Source organism: Sphaeramia orbicularis, chromosome 14, assembly GCF_902148855.1.
Source record: "Sphaeramia orbicularis chromosome 14, fSphaOr1.1, whole genome shotgun sequence".
NCBI lineage: Eukaryota > Metazoa > Chordata > Actinopteri > Kurtiformes > Apogonidae > Sphaeramia > Sphaeramia orbicularis.
Window position 1 is genome coordinate 41,652,134 of NC_043970.1, and position 17,084 is coordinate 41,669,217.

The window sequence follows — 17,084 nt, forward strand, 5'->3', positions numbered from 1 at the left end:
AAAAAAAAAAGATGTAAAAATTCATAAAATATTTAAAGTTTGACCTACTTTTCCCAGAATATAATCACATCTATTCTGGGTCACTGGCAATCTATAAACCAAATTTGGTATGAATTCAATCAATAGTTTTGCTGCTACAGACATGTGAAATTCCGTCCATTATAAGTAAATAAGGGGAAAAAAATTATTAAAAAATTCGTAAAAAATGTAAACTTTGAACTACTTCTCCCAAAATGTATTGACATATATTCAGGGTCACTGGCAATGTATAAACCCAGTTTGGTATGAATTCAACCAATAGTTTTGCTGCTACAGACATTTGAAATTCCACCAATTATAAGTAAATGTGGGGGGAAACATTTTTTTAAAAATTCATAAAAAATTGAAACTTTGACCTATTTTTCCAAAAATGAAATGACATTTATTCTCGGTCGCTGGCAATCCATAAACCAAAATTGGTATGAATTTAAGGAATAATTTTGCTGCTACAGATATTTGAAATTTCGCCCATCATAAGTAAATGGGGAAAAAAAAGATTTTAAAATTCATAAAAAACTGAAACTTTGACCTATTTTTCCAAAAAATGTTATGATATTTATTCTGGGTCACTGGCAATCTATAAACCCAGTTTGGTATGAATTCAACAAGTAGTTTTGCTGCTACAGTGTTAACAAACAAACAAAGAAACAAACCGCAAACCCAAAAACAATACCCCTTTGGAGGGCGGGGTAAGAAAGGATAGATAGGATAGCAGATACTAAAAAAATGTCAGCTACCGACAATACAGGCTTTTAAACTTCTACATATTATCAACTTCAGTGTATTTCTTTATCCCATGCAGTGAACAGTAATTCCTTCCTTCTGCTTCCTAAAGGATTCAGATCCAGGGGAAATTGTAAAGAGAATAACAATGCAACTAATCTCACAAGCCACTGATTCGCAGATTGAACATTTCCAAACCTTCAAAACTCAATCTCACAGTTGATGAGCACTATAAAAAAAAGGAAAGCATTTGTTGCTTGGCCTTTAAGTTACTGCAAGCATTCTACTTCAATCTGATCAGAAACTGCACTTCTTACATTCCATCTCCCCCCTCTTCTTCAGTCACATATAATCAGGGTCATGGGGCTTTAGGTTGCAAGCAAATGATGCCAGAACATCCGCCTGCTTTAGCATCAACATCATCTGTGATGTGAGAAAAGAAAACAAGCCGTATGCCTCACGGTGCCGGAAACACACAAACATACACATATATTCTGAATTCCCCGAGTGGAAATTACAGCACACTGACAACTCTACCGACTGTGGCATAAATAACTGTTTGGACAATAATCGTAGTATTTTTGAGCCACATGGTACGGACGTCACATGGTTTGTTACGTGATGCTTTTGAGTGTGTGTGTGGGCGTTATCATTACCGATTCCATCAACCACAGGCGATGGCCACAAAACAGTCAGTGATGGAGAATAATACCTCATCAGAGCTGACTGTGGCAGCAAAAAGCATGCCCTCGTAGGAGAGGGAGCATCAGTGGGCCGAGTGTGTGTGATATCGCAACAAAAGATGAAGAGTGCGTGGGTAGCAGGGGGGGAGGCATGGATGGATGGATGAATGGTTGATCGCTTGAAAAGAAAAAAAAAACAAAACCAGAGCACAAACACAGCTGCGATTTCCATCCACTCTCCCTCCACTCTTGTGTGTATTCTCAGGTTTCCACTGTTTCATTACAATGGGATGATGCTGTTTCGCTGCACTGCTCACACCTCCATATGTGACAAATGGCAGTCGGGATAAGAGGCTAAGTCCTGACAATCTGTCGGGATATAACATGACCTTTAGCTTTTTTATTTACAGGAAACAAACAATATCTAAAGTTAAGATAAAATATGCAATCCTTGACCTTTACTAGCATTTATCATGATCCAATATGTCCTAAAACAACATCTAAAACCAAAATATCATCATAATGCTCCACACCATTTCTATCACCTTGAACTGAAGAGTCTGAAAGTATAAAAGGCGACACTTGGCCTCTTGCCTGTCTACATTTGTACACTAATTGAGAAGAGAAATTCTGATACTTCTTCTCTTCGTACAAATGGTCATATATTGCTTCCTGTTCCATTCGCCCGTGCATATATGGGTCAAAGGGCTTTTTTTTTTTCTGAATCTTATGAGCTTATGCATGGAATCAGCTGCAGAAAGACTGGAAACTGAGTACATTTCTTTGAGTGCTTTTAACCCTTTATCAGCAAAGTGACTATTTTTGGTCATTAAACACACACATTACAAGACAGTAACAACAAGAGTTACAGTGAGTCAACATTCTCAGGTCCAATGTGGTCTACAGGATCTGTAAGGTCCACCTCTGCATGAACAGTGAATGTAACCAGGGTGCAACTTGTTGGGGGGGATGGGGCGGATCAACCCCCCCCTCTGGTTTTTACATCCCTACTTCTGCTCAATGAATTTCATTCTCAGGGGGGGACAACCAGCCAATGTAAATAACAGCAGGCTGTGACACTTTTCTTACACCTATATCCTACATTACTGGCACTAACGTTTATCTGAACCGAACTGTCGGCAGTCTCAGAATTCACTAACGTCCCCATGCACTGGGGCGGCGTAAAGGGGGTGGGGGTGGGGGGGGAACGTGACAAATTCATGAGGCCCAGCATTTGTGTGTCCAGTGGATACAAGTCAGACGTTGTGAAAAGGTTGTGTATGATCCGCTGTTTAAGAGAAAAGCAGAACGTTGAAAGTATGTAAAGTTTCACACCAATGTTAGTTACGCTGGTTATGGACCACACCCCCACGTATATAATTGCAGCCCTCCCCCTTTAACACCCCCCCCCCCCCTCTGTTTTTTTTGGACAAATTGCACCCTGAGTGTACCTGCTTTGTTAGGTACCATGAAGTAATGGTACTAATGTAAGGAATGATGTTCAAAGGGATAATGTGGATGTGGACAGGGTCTGGATCAGCACTTATGTTGGTCTAATGTTCTAAAAGTGATGTTCCTTTCACAATACATGTGTTTTTCTTGTTTGTTTGTTTGTTTTTTTTTTACAAATACTTCTTGGATTTTTTTTTTTTTTTTTTGCCATTTATGGGTAAGGAACCAAATATGGTAACTTCATTGGCCTTGATTTTGTACATTACAATAAAAAATTTTGAAAAAATCACAAAAGTGAAGTCTTGTTCTGTCCTCCAATAACACACTAAGATTGAAATCTGGAATTTCAGAGTATTTCTATGAGTGAACTATAAAGGGTCAAGTCCAAACAGAGTTCTTGAGGCCAACTCCATAACATGCACTAGTTTTTCTTAATCTGCTTGCACATATATTGGACCTTAATGTTTTTTTCCAGTGGCCCAAATCCTCTTCCGTAGTATTTCCTAAAATAAACAAAAACTGAAGAGGAAAAAATGGTAATAGAAGCTGTGTTTCTGATTATGGCTGGGGGCTGATGGAAATAACTAAAGGCGCATCCCTGGGTACAAGCAAGGGGAAATGCCAGTTAAGAATGAACAAGTGAAGTGGATTTACATATCACATTTCAAACCCAAAGCAAACCCAAAATTAAGCATGTTTCTCCAACTTTCATTTAATCCATTCATTAATTAAAACACTTTGTTGTTCTGGATTACTCATTTTAAGCATTGTTATATTTCAGCCACTGCAGGTGTGTGTTAATAACTCAACCACATGTTGCAGTACAAACACCACAAGATTTATGAAAGTCATTGTGCATTTTTAATAAGAAATACAGAACATTTATCTACTGAAACGAGAGAAAGTTACTAATTGTACATGGTTCCAGGAAGTGTTGAATTTAGTATTAAAATCCTGTTACTTTCTGTAGTCAAGCTAAATAAAGCCCTTGGTAACTATGTGAAGAAAACGTTATATACTGTATGTCTGGAATGATATATCGATATGGGCATCTGCCACAAAAGACTAGCATCAGTCGGTTCTCCTGAGAACAGTGATGACATGTCAACAGAAGGAAAATAAGAAAAGAAAATACAAGTCTTTAGGGTTTTTGTAATGCAGGAGGTTCAAATTTAAATCCCTGTCTTACAATATGTTTTTATACGACACATATCTGCCACGTGCAATATGAGTTTTTTATACATTTGGGCTTCAGGGAGAACTTGATGTTGTCCCTTCACGCTATAGGACAAATACATGAATAGATGCATTGATTCATCTGTTATATCAACGTATTTACTCCTGTTAAAAATCGCAGTGTGAGAGAAGTGCTAGAGTCTGGTTCTAGTGACTCATGCAGAAATCTGTTACCCGTATTTACACTTCTAATTCTACACTCTGCTGTCGCTGGTGTTAACTCAACAAATACGTACATACAGAGGCCTTGGTTTGGAAAAACAGTCTCTGAATTAATTTTATGAGGATGCTTTATTGTTGTGTTAAGTGGTTCATATTTTCACCTCACATTTTCCTACACCTGGAGTCCACAGATCTGCACAATTATGTGATTTCAACCATTTAATGTCAGATCTCAGTAGGGCTTTTTACACGGTTTCTTTGACTCAGCTGGCTTCACTCACTAACTTTAGTCACAGTTGTTACATATACACATCATAATGTTTAAATGTGTATTATCAGTTAAAATGCTGTCTCAACCATTTAGGGCTGGGAAATATCTCAGATTCATTTGACTGATTATTTTTTTGCTTCAAGTTGATATTAGGGATTCTTTTCTTGCTCAAAAAAAATTGAAAAAAAATGTCATTGCCTTAGACTCTAAGACAATGGCACTTTGTATTTTCAATTTATGAATGAAATTAAATCTTGATTTATTTGAATTTTTTGACAGTGGTATGATGTATTACAGATATTTTTTTTTAACTCAAATTTGAATTCTGCCAATCAAATATGTGCATTTTCAATTAAAAACAACCAAAATATAGCACTTGTAAGGGTATCAATACGCATTATTTGCAACAATAAACAATGTTAAATGAAATAAAGCATGACTCTAAGACTTAAACTCTCAGGCTTTCATCTGAAATTGAAAATACCAAGTGTCATTGCCTTAGACTCTAAGGCAATGACGCTTTGTATTTTCAATTTTAAATGAAATTTAATCTCGATTTATTAGAATTCTTTAACAGTGGTATGACATATTACAGATTTTTTTTGTCTCCATGACCTCAAAATTGAATTCTACAGCTCAAATATGTGTATTATCAATTAGCAACAACAAAAACAACCATAACATAGAACTTTTAGGGGTATCAGTGTGCATTATTTGCAACAGTCAACAATGTTAAATGAAATAAAGCATGACTAAGGCTTCCATTTAACATTGTTTACTCTAAGGCTTAGAGTCATGCTTTATTTCATTTGATATTGTTTTTAATATTTTTTTAATCAAATAACACACATTAATACCCTTAAAAGTGTTATATTTTCATTGTATTCGTTCGTGTTTACTGATAATGCACATATATGATCTGCAGAATTCAATTTTGAGTAAAAAAAAAAATCTGTAATCATAACACTAATTCTTAATTCTAATAAATCAAGACTGAAATTTCCTGCTCATATCAGCAGCTATATGTGCACTTAATTTTTAAGATAAGATGCATATATATGAAAGGATAGAAAAATCTAACATAGAAAAAACAGTAGAAACAAATAAAATCAAATAAAAGAATAGGATCTGGGATATCAAATCCTTCCTTTTCTTTCATTTTTCCTCTCTAAACCATCTTCCTTCGCTCCTCCACATTTGCAGACACATTGAATACCCTGCACCCTCTCAAATATACACAAATCTAACACATACTGTACAAGCTGTTACTTTTCTCCCAGTCTCTTTTTTTTTATGGCATTCGTCACCTTATGATGCCAGTTCCACTATGTCACTCAGTGTACAGTATCTGTCACCTTATGTTATGCACCATCTCACAAAAATATACAGTTAAAATGTGAACTTTTGCTTGTGCAGCAATTTTCACATGAGGTGGTTCATTTGTATATGCACTTACACAAGGACATATGTGAATATGAGCGATGGTGATGCGTTCAGGGCTCCGGCTGCAGCATTCACATACAGAACACCAGACCATGACACCATCTAGTGCCTCATTGGAGGTAATCCTATGCACACAGCCTTGAGGCAGCCACAGCTTCATCTAGCAGCAATACCTGTCGGATCCCTGTCACTGTGGCCCGTGGAACAATTTATACAATTTTAAGTCACTGGGGCTGAAAGAATCTGACAGCCTTCAACAGTAGTGGAAGTTACAGAGCCATCACTGGAAAACTACCACTGCAACTATAAAAACAAGTATAAACAGGAAGCAGTCAATAAGGATGACTGGGCATATCTGTGTGCATTAAAGTTCATTTTGAGATGCTTTCGATCACAAAAAACTCTGTTAACCCTCAAAGACTCAGACCAATACCCATGGATAAAAATATCTATTGCTTCTTGTGTTTAACCCTGTAAAGCCTGAACCATTAAATCACTGACAGAAAATTCCAGTTCTTTGAAATTGGAGCCTTTATTGGTCCTTCTGAACAACCAAAAAATGTTTTCTCAAAATCCAATTTCCATGTATGTCTTTAAAATTTGTATCATACTTGATACATCGGGTCTCAATGCTCAAATATTATTATTTTGAACAAACAAAACATATATTACACAAACATGTCTAACAAACTGGTTAAAGTTCTGCCTCTTTCCTCATTAATCACAATCTTGTAGTGTCACTGGAAAGGCCTCTGGTGAACGAATTCCTTCCCCTGGTGGATTATCTGCGTATTGCATGTATCTAATTGTATACATCAGGTTTTTCAAGAAAAAAATATCACACTGATCATGTAGAGGGCTTCAAAACTCATGTATCAGATATGATACGTTTGGCATTATAGGGTTAATACATACTTTAACATGTAATATAAAGTGAAGAGTTATGGTATTAAATGTCTAATCTGGACAGTCTGAGATTCCCATGTGAACATTATGACACTGATTTCGTCAAATTTACATTCCATACTTCTATCCATGCACATTTAATACTTTTACTTTCCTTCTGTTTACATTTGCATAGTATTAACTGTCTGTTTTTATAGTGAGCACTTTAACAGAGATGTCAAACCCAATCTTGTTGCACTTTCCTACTTTGCAGATTGATTTGCAATGACAATAACATGATTTTATCTATTATTCTATTTATGAAGGAAACCAATAGAGTTGATAAATGGCAGCAGCTTGCTCAGGAAAAGGTTAGAAATAGACAAAATTATCTGTAAAACATTTAAAATGTCTTAATAAAGGTTCTGTCTGAGTTCATAGTAAAAAAAAAAAAAAAGGAAGAATTTTCACTTTAAGTTCTTGTAAATCCATCCATTCTTACACAAAGCAAATTTTTACTTTAACTTGTTTAACTTGTACTCATGATTTTCATTATAGAATATATTAAAGAAAAAATGAGATAAACCTCAGAAGAACCTCAGAAAAGTGTCTATATTTTTGAGAGTTGACAATGTAATATGCAATGTACTCAGATATTTATTAATTTTGTGATGAAACTGGGTAATTGATTTGATTGTCCAAAGACAACAAATGAAAAAAAAATATGCTCAAAATGTTAGTATATAGTACTAAATAAATGCAGCCTGTCTAAGTACGGTGAGCAAATTTTGTTGAGAAATATGGCAAGAGATGCAAAGAAACAGAATTAATGCTAGATATTGGATGTAATCACCAAAATTGTGATTAGAAACTTAATTTTACATATTTTTTCCAGCAAATCTAACTCACTACACTTGAAACCAGTTACCGTATGTTTGACCGTACAGTTTCAGCAAAGCATGTGTGTGTGTGTGTGTGTGTGTGTGTGTGTGTGTGTGTGTGTGTGCGGTGGTGTGTTTCATTGTCAATCCACTCAGATACCATTTGACCCTGACACAGACGGGGGATGAGCCAATCAAAATCTGACAGGTCATTTAGTGTGTCGGCGCCACTTGATTGAACAGCTCTCAGCCACTCAGGCCTTTGTCGCTATGGAACACAATCTTCTCTGCGCCGAAAAGGAGAAGGAGCTGAGGCAAAGTTGACTGGCTTTAATGGATAATTCGTCTGACGCTCCTTTACTGACATGTGCCTCGCAATCATGGAGGGACATCACACTTAGAAAAACCACAACCGACCGAAAAGAAAATGTGCAAAAATCCCAGAAGTATGTTAAAAATTCCACAGTGCAGACACATTAACTGACATTCTATTTATATTACAGAAAATAAATGACCATAAATGCATTCATTGGCAGATTTTAATCGAAATAATTTATAAAATGGGAGAAACACAAACGTGAATGCACTGTCTAGAATTTTATTTGACAATAGCACCGACTTCCACAGCTGCTGATGAATTAAAGATGCATTAAAACTTCACTCATGACAAATCCCATTTCCTTTCTGCAGCAGTGCGCTTTATGTAATGCATCTAATTTGCCACATGGGGGCACTTACAGTTCAGTTTCAAACTGGATGTCTGACACAGTAACTGCATTTACTTAGTATAGTTAATACTAGAGGAAATATTCCAGTTCTTTAAAAATAAATAAATAAATAAATAATATATGCTCTACGGTATCTTGAGGAGGGAAAAGGAGACAGTTTTTGACATTCAGCTGCATATGTGAAAAGCTACAGTGGCTGCTTTTTTTTTTTTTTTTCTTTTTTACCTGCTGGCCGTCACTAGGATCAAAACGTATCGTATCTGGCCTGTTTTTGTAAATCCTTTTGACAATTCACGTGTTTTTAAGAGCAGCTCTCACTCGGAGCCTATTGACTGATATTTGTCTGCAGCTTTAGGAAAGAATTGATCTGTAATTCAGGAAACACTCTGAACTAAACACTGTAGCAAAGTCAAATCTGACTCAGGGATGGACAGGCCATCTGGAGCACTATGAGTTGTTTTTTTTTCCCTGTAGGGCGGTCAACCTGTGCATCAGTGTAGCGACGCTGATACGAAAAGGCGACAAAAAAAAAAAAAAAAAATAAATTTGTCCTTTACTGTTTGATCTTGCATTAGAAGAATGAATTAGCAGAATGAATGCATGCAGGTGTAATGGACTGAATGTAAGTGTATCACGTCCAGTTTTGCTCTTGTAGATTCCGCCTTTGACTTGGCCAGCTGACAATGACAGACTGACGGAGTTGGACATAAACTGCAAATGAGTCAACTCAATAAACTGACATAATGCTGCAATCAGCACATGTTGGACAGAGCAGAATTAAACAGGCTGCACCTGCATAAACGGTACAAACAAGACAGCAAATATGGTTGGGATTTGTTTTTATCACCGAGCTGCAAAAAGATGGAAACAAAGCACATTATCTGCACGAAAACACCAGCTTCGTCTGAAACAAGGCAAAACGACCACATAATATAAACACACATACGTTGTGAGAGAACAGAAAACTCCTATTCTTTCATATTATGATCAATTTTACTTTGTGTTGGTGCAAATGACACCAGTCATTATGGCAGGGGTGTCAAAGTCATTTTAGTTCAGGAGCTCCATTCAAGTAAAATAATAACATAATAACCTAGAAATAATATCAACTCCAAACTTTTCTTTGTGTTTTAAAGTGAAAAGAAGTCAAATTACATTATAAAAATGATTATATCTACAAAGTATCCCTTAAAAAAAAAGTGAAACCATGAAAAGATGGTATTTCCTGAGAAAAATAAGTGCAATTTTAACAATATTATGCCTCAGTTTATCATTTACACATGTCCGTTACTTAACTTACAGATCACAGTGGCTCAACAAAGGCTCAAAACATTTAGTAAAAGGCAGAATATTGTTAAAATTGCACTTCAGGTTGTTCATATTTGTTCAGGTTATCCTCATTTTTACCTCCACCAAGGAGGTTATGTTTTTACCAGGGTTTGTTTGTTTGTTTGTTGGTTAGTTAGCAACTTCACTGAAAAAGTTACGGACGGATTTGGATAAAATTTTCAGGAAATGTTGATACTGGCATAAGGAACAAATGATTAAATTTTGGTGGTGATCGGGGTGGGGGACTGATCTACCTTGGCGGAGGACTGTGCTCTCCGAGTGCTTTTCTAGTTTTATCTGAAATGACAGTTTGTAAATGTAAATATGTTTATGTAATTCTACTTTTTTACACTGAAACAAAGAGAAAAATTTGGAGTTGTCATTATTTATAGGTAATTATGATAGTATTTTACTGGTCTGAGAAACTTTAAATCATATTGATCTGAATGTGGCCCATGAACTAAAATGATTTTGACATCCTTGACTGTTAATATCATCTACAAATTCATCCCATGGGTCAGATTGGACCAAAATAAAGCATGAAGAAGAGCAAATTTGAACATATCTGAACATGAAATGGAAACAGGCCAGCAAAAATACAAGAGGAATTTAAAGGGAGTAGAAAGCAATGTTTAAAGGGAATTAGTCTTATTCTTCTTCTATAAATAAACCTAATGTTGTCAAGCATGTTTTTCATTTAAAGAAAGTATTTTTACCCTTGTCTTAATAAGACACCCCGCCTCATACTATTACCACTAACAGGCTAAAACAGTGCTTTGCATGATATCCCAGCAGAGGAACAAGTTTATTTTCCTCATTTTAGGAATGAAACCACTTCTGCAACTACTCAGTTTAAAAATATTCAGTCCATGTTTTATATTTTTGTTTTCTCTGCTTGTAACAAATGAACACAACTTGCTTAAATTCTGCGAATGTTCGTCGTCTAACATTGGTCTTCCAGTGTTTGTAATTTTATTCTTTAGTTTTAGACATTATTAAGATTCCATTTGATTTTTTTTCCCCTGAATAAAAGACAACTTGTTCATAGTTAAGAATATTTAACTTCCCAAGGGCTGTTTTGTCATTTCAAAGTCTTCAAACAAAAGGACAAAATTGAACCTGATTTTTATATTTATCGTGTATGTATTTCACATGCAATATGCAGATTTTACTTTATATGTTAACCATTGAATTTGCAGAAAATGCATCTTCATCTCACAATAGGATTTTGGTCATTTTGCACAGACCTACACATATATAAATCCATAAAATATAAACTACAGACTCTGCTAGTGTAGTATCTTTGGTCTGCTTCAAAAAGAACCGTTCGCTTTGTGTGTAAATAAGCATAAAACCGTGTTGGTCCAAAGCGACAGCATGCACAACACTCATAAACCTAAAAGTACACTCACACACACACATGTTGTTTGAGTATTTACATCGATGTGGGACACGAGGAGCTCTGACAGACGGCGGCAGATGCCAGAACGTGACGCTGAATCCAACTCAACAATGTCTCAGAAGTCGAAATTTGGAACAGGGCGATCCCAAAGGCAAACACTTAAAACCTTTGATCCTGGAGCTCAAACAACGGCACAAAACTGTCAAAGTCTACGAGCTCCCACTAAAATGATAAAACAACTCCAAAAAGAAAAAAAAAAAGACAGTTACCGATGAACTGGTGAGGATTTTGATAAACACTGTGTACTTACATCTATCTTTTATTTGTCTCATTTAATAGCATATTCAAACCCAGGTGCTCATATACACCCACGAAAATCAATCTAAAACCATCCACTATTTCTCTACATGTTTGTCTGTAAGTGAAATAAACCACCAGCGAAGTCAATCAGATGAACCCGAGACACCGTCATCCCTCTGCTTTAGAGTCATACTCGAAAAACACCTCTGGTAAAACTGTCAAGGTTTATTTTTTACTTCAGTTGCTATTTTTTCATGTTTATTCAGTTCAGACAAGTCAATAAATGATCTGGCTTCAGTTAAGCTGCAAAGTTAAGAGTTAGTGCTGATATAAAAATGCAGTATTTTGTGTTAGACTACACATTTTACCACATTTCAAACCAATACCTTACTTGCTGTATATAATAATAATAATAATAATAATAATAATAATAATAACTATTATTTTATATTGTTTTTACACTATCTGGTTTTTTGCATTATCTTTATGCATGCACTTTTTCCTTGCACTTTATTCTGTTGCTGCCTTGACCATTGAATTTCCCCATTGTGGGATCAATAAAATGTGATATAATAATAATAATAATAATAATAATAATAATAATAATAATAATAATAATAATAATAACTAGAAGCACTCGGAGAGCGCAGACCTCCGCCAAGGCTGATCAGTGCCCCCCCCCCCCCCCCACGCCAAGGAGGTTATGTTTTTGCCAGGGTTTGTTTGTTTGTTTGTCTGTCTGTTTGTCTGTCCGTTAGTGTGCAACATAACTCAAAAGTTATGGATAGATTTTGATGAAATTTTCAGGGTTTGTTGGAAATGGGCCCCCCCGTGGGCCCCCCCACCCCTGATCACCACCAAAAATTTATCATTCCTTCCTTATCCCATTTCCAACAAACCCTGAAAATTTCATCAAAATCTGTCCATAACTTTTTGAGTTATGTTGCACACTAACGGACAGACAAACAAACAAACAAACAAACCCTGGCAAAAACATAACCTCCTTGGCGGCGGTAATAATAATAATAATAATAATAATAATAATAATAATAATAATAATAATAATAATAATAATAATTGTCACATCTGCCACCAGACATTAGTCTGGTTTTGTCTGTCTCGTGTGTTTTGTCTGTCACTTCCTGTTTTATTTTGTTAAGTTCTCCTCTTGTGTCATGTCTGGTGTCTTTGCTTCCCTTCCCTAATCAGTCCACCTGTGCGTGATTACCTGTCCCCGCCCTGATTTGCTCCACCTGTGTCTCATTGTCTTCCTCCCTCTTGTGTATTTAAGCCCTGTGTTTTCCTCTGTCCTGTGCCAGTTCGTATCATCTCGTGTGTTACTTACCAGCGTTTTTGATCCTGTTTGTTTGTCTGCCTGATTTTGACCTGGATTGATTTTTCTGGACCTCTGCCTTTTTGCCTGTTCCCTGTCTGTGCCTCTGCTGTTGTTGCTTCAACGTGTGTTCGACCTTTTGCCTGTTTTACCGGTACGTGAGCTTGTCTTAACCCAATGTACTGTTGCCTATCCGTTTGCCTCTTTGTGTATGACCTGGTCTGTTTCCTGACATCCCTCTGCTCTCCCCTAGTCGGATACCTGACGCGTGTTTTCGGTCCGGGCTGTGAGGGTCCGTCTCCGGTCCGCTTTACAAACCCTGAGAAGAACCCAGAACTCTGTAACCTCAAGAATCTGTATTTTTTCACAATCCTTGACTTGTCAATTGAACCAGTGTTTAATAAACACGTTGAACTTTTACGTCTGCTTCCGGGTCTTGCACTTGGGTTCAGTCACCGTACTCAGATCATTACAGTAACTAGAAGCACTCAGAGAGCGCAGACCTCCGCCAAGGTTGATCAGTGGCCCCCCCTGTGGGCCGCCCCCACGCCAAGGAGGTTATGTTTTTGCCAGGGTTTGTCTGTCTGTTAGTGTGCAACATAACTCAAAAAGTTATGGACAGATTTTGATGAAATTTTCAGGGTTTGTTGGAAATGGGCCCCCCCACCCCCGATCACCACTAAAATTTAATCATTTCTTCCTTATCCCATTTCCAACAAACCCTGAAAATTTCATCAAAATCTGTCCATAACTTTTTGAGTTATGTTGCACGCAGACAGACAGACAGACCCTGGCAAAAACATTACCTCCTTGGCGGAGGTAATAATAATTCCCCTGGTGTATTCTTTCTGCAGGATATAAACATGGATAACAGTAAAAATTTTAGTTTTTTTTTCTGAAGTAGGAACATAAATAGACCTAAATAAAGGTTATTAACCCTTTACTAATTAATAAAGGTAAATCTACTTAACAGTTGTGAATTAAGATTATTAGACCTTCAAAAGTCATCAAAAACAATGGTTATGCAATCAAGTACTAACTCCTGTGTGTATCATGTGACTAAAACGAACAGAAAAGAAAACATGGGATGTCTAAAAGCACTGTTTTTGTCAGTACTATGACATAGCTAATGATGTAAGAACGAAAGTGATTTTGGTTATTGTCAAGAAAACCATAGAAAATGGATAGATATCAGCTCTGAAATTAAACTCTTATGAGCTATTTTTGTTATCATTATATTTGTCCAAACAAATGTACCTTTAGTTGTACGAGGCATTAAAGTGAACAAGAAATTGAAAAAAACAAGGGTGGTCTAATATCTTTTTTCCGCAACTGTAAAGTAGGAAGATATAAATTATATCTATAAATCTACTAGTTCAAGTGCAGTGATTCTGAAGTTTATTAGATGAATTAAACATCATATGCCAACATTTATAGAAACATTTTAACCCACAGATTCACCTCCACCAGCCTGGTTTGGCAGCGTTTCTCCACCTGCTGAAGATCCAGTACACAGTTTAATGTTTACTTTAGAATTATTACGGCATCTGTGACTGAAGGATCTGAAAATTAACAAATCCTACGAACTACAAGCTGTGAGGAACTAACTCATGCAAACTAAACACAGGTTCTGCTTCATTAACTTCATATTTTACACCAATAAGTGGATAAAATAGAAAACATATCGGCATATGAGACGGTTGTGGCCTCAGATAAAAATGTGTGTCCTGTCTGTGATGTTTTCTCTACAGTGAATTGTGGGATGTCATTATTTCATCTCCTTTCATAAAGAATGGCTAAGGGAGGAAGCATTGAAGCTCCTTCCTTTTGCATTTGCAGATTCTGGACATATGACACAGACAGATTTTATCATTGCCGACACTCCTATTTCCTCCTGTTTATCTGTTTTTATTTTCTGTTGGTCTTACATCTTAATGTCAGTTTCACCTCATTTCCCCTTATACATCATTTTTACTTTATGTTTGGCTTGTGTTCTTGATTTTGCAAAAATAATAAATAATCTACAATTCCCCAAATGGAAAGTAAAATAATGATAGTACTGATATAGACGTTTACGTAAAAAAAAAAAAAAGGGTTGGATATTAACCCATAAAGACCCAAATATCCAACATCCACCAAAAATCATCCACTGATGTAAAATGTTTAATATCTTCTGATCCACTAATTCTATCAACACATAAAACTGATTGTTATAAAATACAGTTTGTCATCTTTTCATGGCAGATGACCCATTTGGACGTTCAGAGGCTCCATAGTGAACATGAAAACGTCATCTTCTACAACATTACTTAGATCATTGACAACGGATGAAGACACTTGTTTTTACGTGCAGTTAATGATCACTTTTTCTTCAATTTTCTGTTTCTGATTTAATAACCCTCAAAATTAATCTGAACTTTTGTAAACATGTACATGACCAATACATTAAATATAGAAAAACACCTAAATTTCACTGAAAAAAGGCAAAATACAGAGGACAATATTATAATAAATGGTGATAAATTGCTTAAGAAAGGTTATAGAGAGAAAAATGTAGTTGGAAACTGCCACAATAGTAGCACTGGGTCTTTATGGGTTAAAATCTTCAGCTACAGATAACTCAAAACTTACATCCCACCAACTTGTCAATAAATTAGAAAAGCAATCTGAGAGCACAGACCTCCGCCAAGGCAGATCAGTGCCCCCCCCATCAAAATTTTGTCATTTGTTCCTTGTGCCAGTGTCAACATTTCCTGAAAATTTCATTAAAATCCGTCCATAACTTTTTGAGTTATCTTGCTAAAAGACAGACAAACAAACAAAAAATCTGTGCCCGCCCCCCGCCATCACCACCAAAAAACAAATATGAGTAAAACTATAAGTGTCTCATCCTCTTCAACTGGAAACATCCTTAACCTCCATCCAGTAGCAGGTGGGTGGAAGAGCTGTTTCTGTCCATTAGACTAGAAAAGCTTCGATTTTCCCTCAATGGCTCTTTAAAGTCATTTGAAAAAACCTGGAGACCTTTCTTAAATTATACTGAAACCTTGACATCTCTGCCTGATCGTGATGATTGACACCCCCCCCCCCTTTTTTTTTGTTTGTTTGTTTGTTTTTGTTTTTTGGGGTTGGTTTTTTTTTGTTTTTTTTTGTTGTTTTGGGTTGTTTTTTTTGTTTGTTTTTGTTTTGTTTTGTTCTGTTAATTAGACAATTGTTGTGCCTATTCTGTACTTACTTGTCAATATTGGATTTATATTAAGGATTGTCTTCTTTTGGGTAGGGTGGGCTTATGGGAGGGATAAAAAGAAAAATGAAAGAATGGAAGTCCTCTTTATCACATTGCACGTCCATGTGTAAAAGTATAACTGTACTTTTAACTGCTTCCAGTATTTCATCTGTGTTTTCCTAAGTGTAAAATTATATGTGATTTGACTTTGTTCCATTAAATCTAAGATGCCATCGTCAAGCATTTTCAGATTATACTGCCAGATTTCAATTATCTTTTTATGTACGGGCTTTTTTCCATAAAGTGCCACTGATTTTGCCACCTGATCTCTTCTCTCTGTTTGTTTTTTGGACAGTATTGTGTGTTTCTCTCATGCAGATGTTCCTGAACTACTCCTGTCTCATATCTGGACCTTCAGCTCAATACATCCACAATCCAACCACTTGACCCCCACCCCCCCTCCCATCTCAGGCATTTTCCAACAAAACAGGGCTACATTTACACTGTGATATACAAAAGAAAATAACACTCAGCTGGTAAATATGACTCACCTATATGACTAAATGTTAAACACTCCCAACACAGACACTGAGCTGATGATATCACCACCTCAACAACAGTAAATATGATCCAGCGTGGCCACTTTACACTTACCACTAACAATAGTCTCCATTAAGCTCCTTTTTAGAAACAAATCAACTATTATAGTAGTACGACAGAAGAAAAATACAACAAATATCACGTTTGTGTGACCGTATTAAACCAGACCAGTCCAATTATCTAGATTAGAACATTGACGTTTTCTATTATTTCTGCTCTATATTCAGGCGCATTTAGATTCTAATGACCTAAAACTGCGATAACGCTGACAAATTTAATTAGTTTACCCTCTGTGTACACTCACTGTCCTCCACACATGAAAGCAAACATCCTCTAATTAAATCTAAAAGGCTGCACTTTAACCTTAAAGTCATCTTTTTTTCATTTAATA

General features: G+C 36.2%; 1 protein-coding gene across 18 annotated transcripts in view; it reads right to left on the reverse strand.

The window, feature by feature from the left end:
- dlg2 (discs, large homolog 2 (Drosophila)) overlaps positions 1-17,084 on the reverse strand; it is a 417,220-nt gene that overhangs the window by 109,400 nt on the left and 290,736 nt on the right. The window lies entirely within an intron of this gene.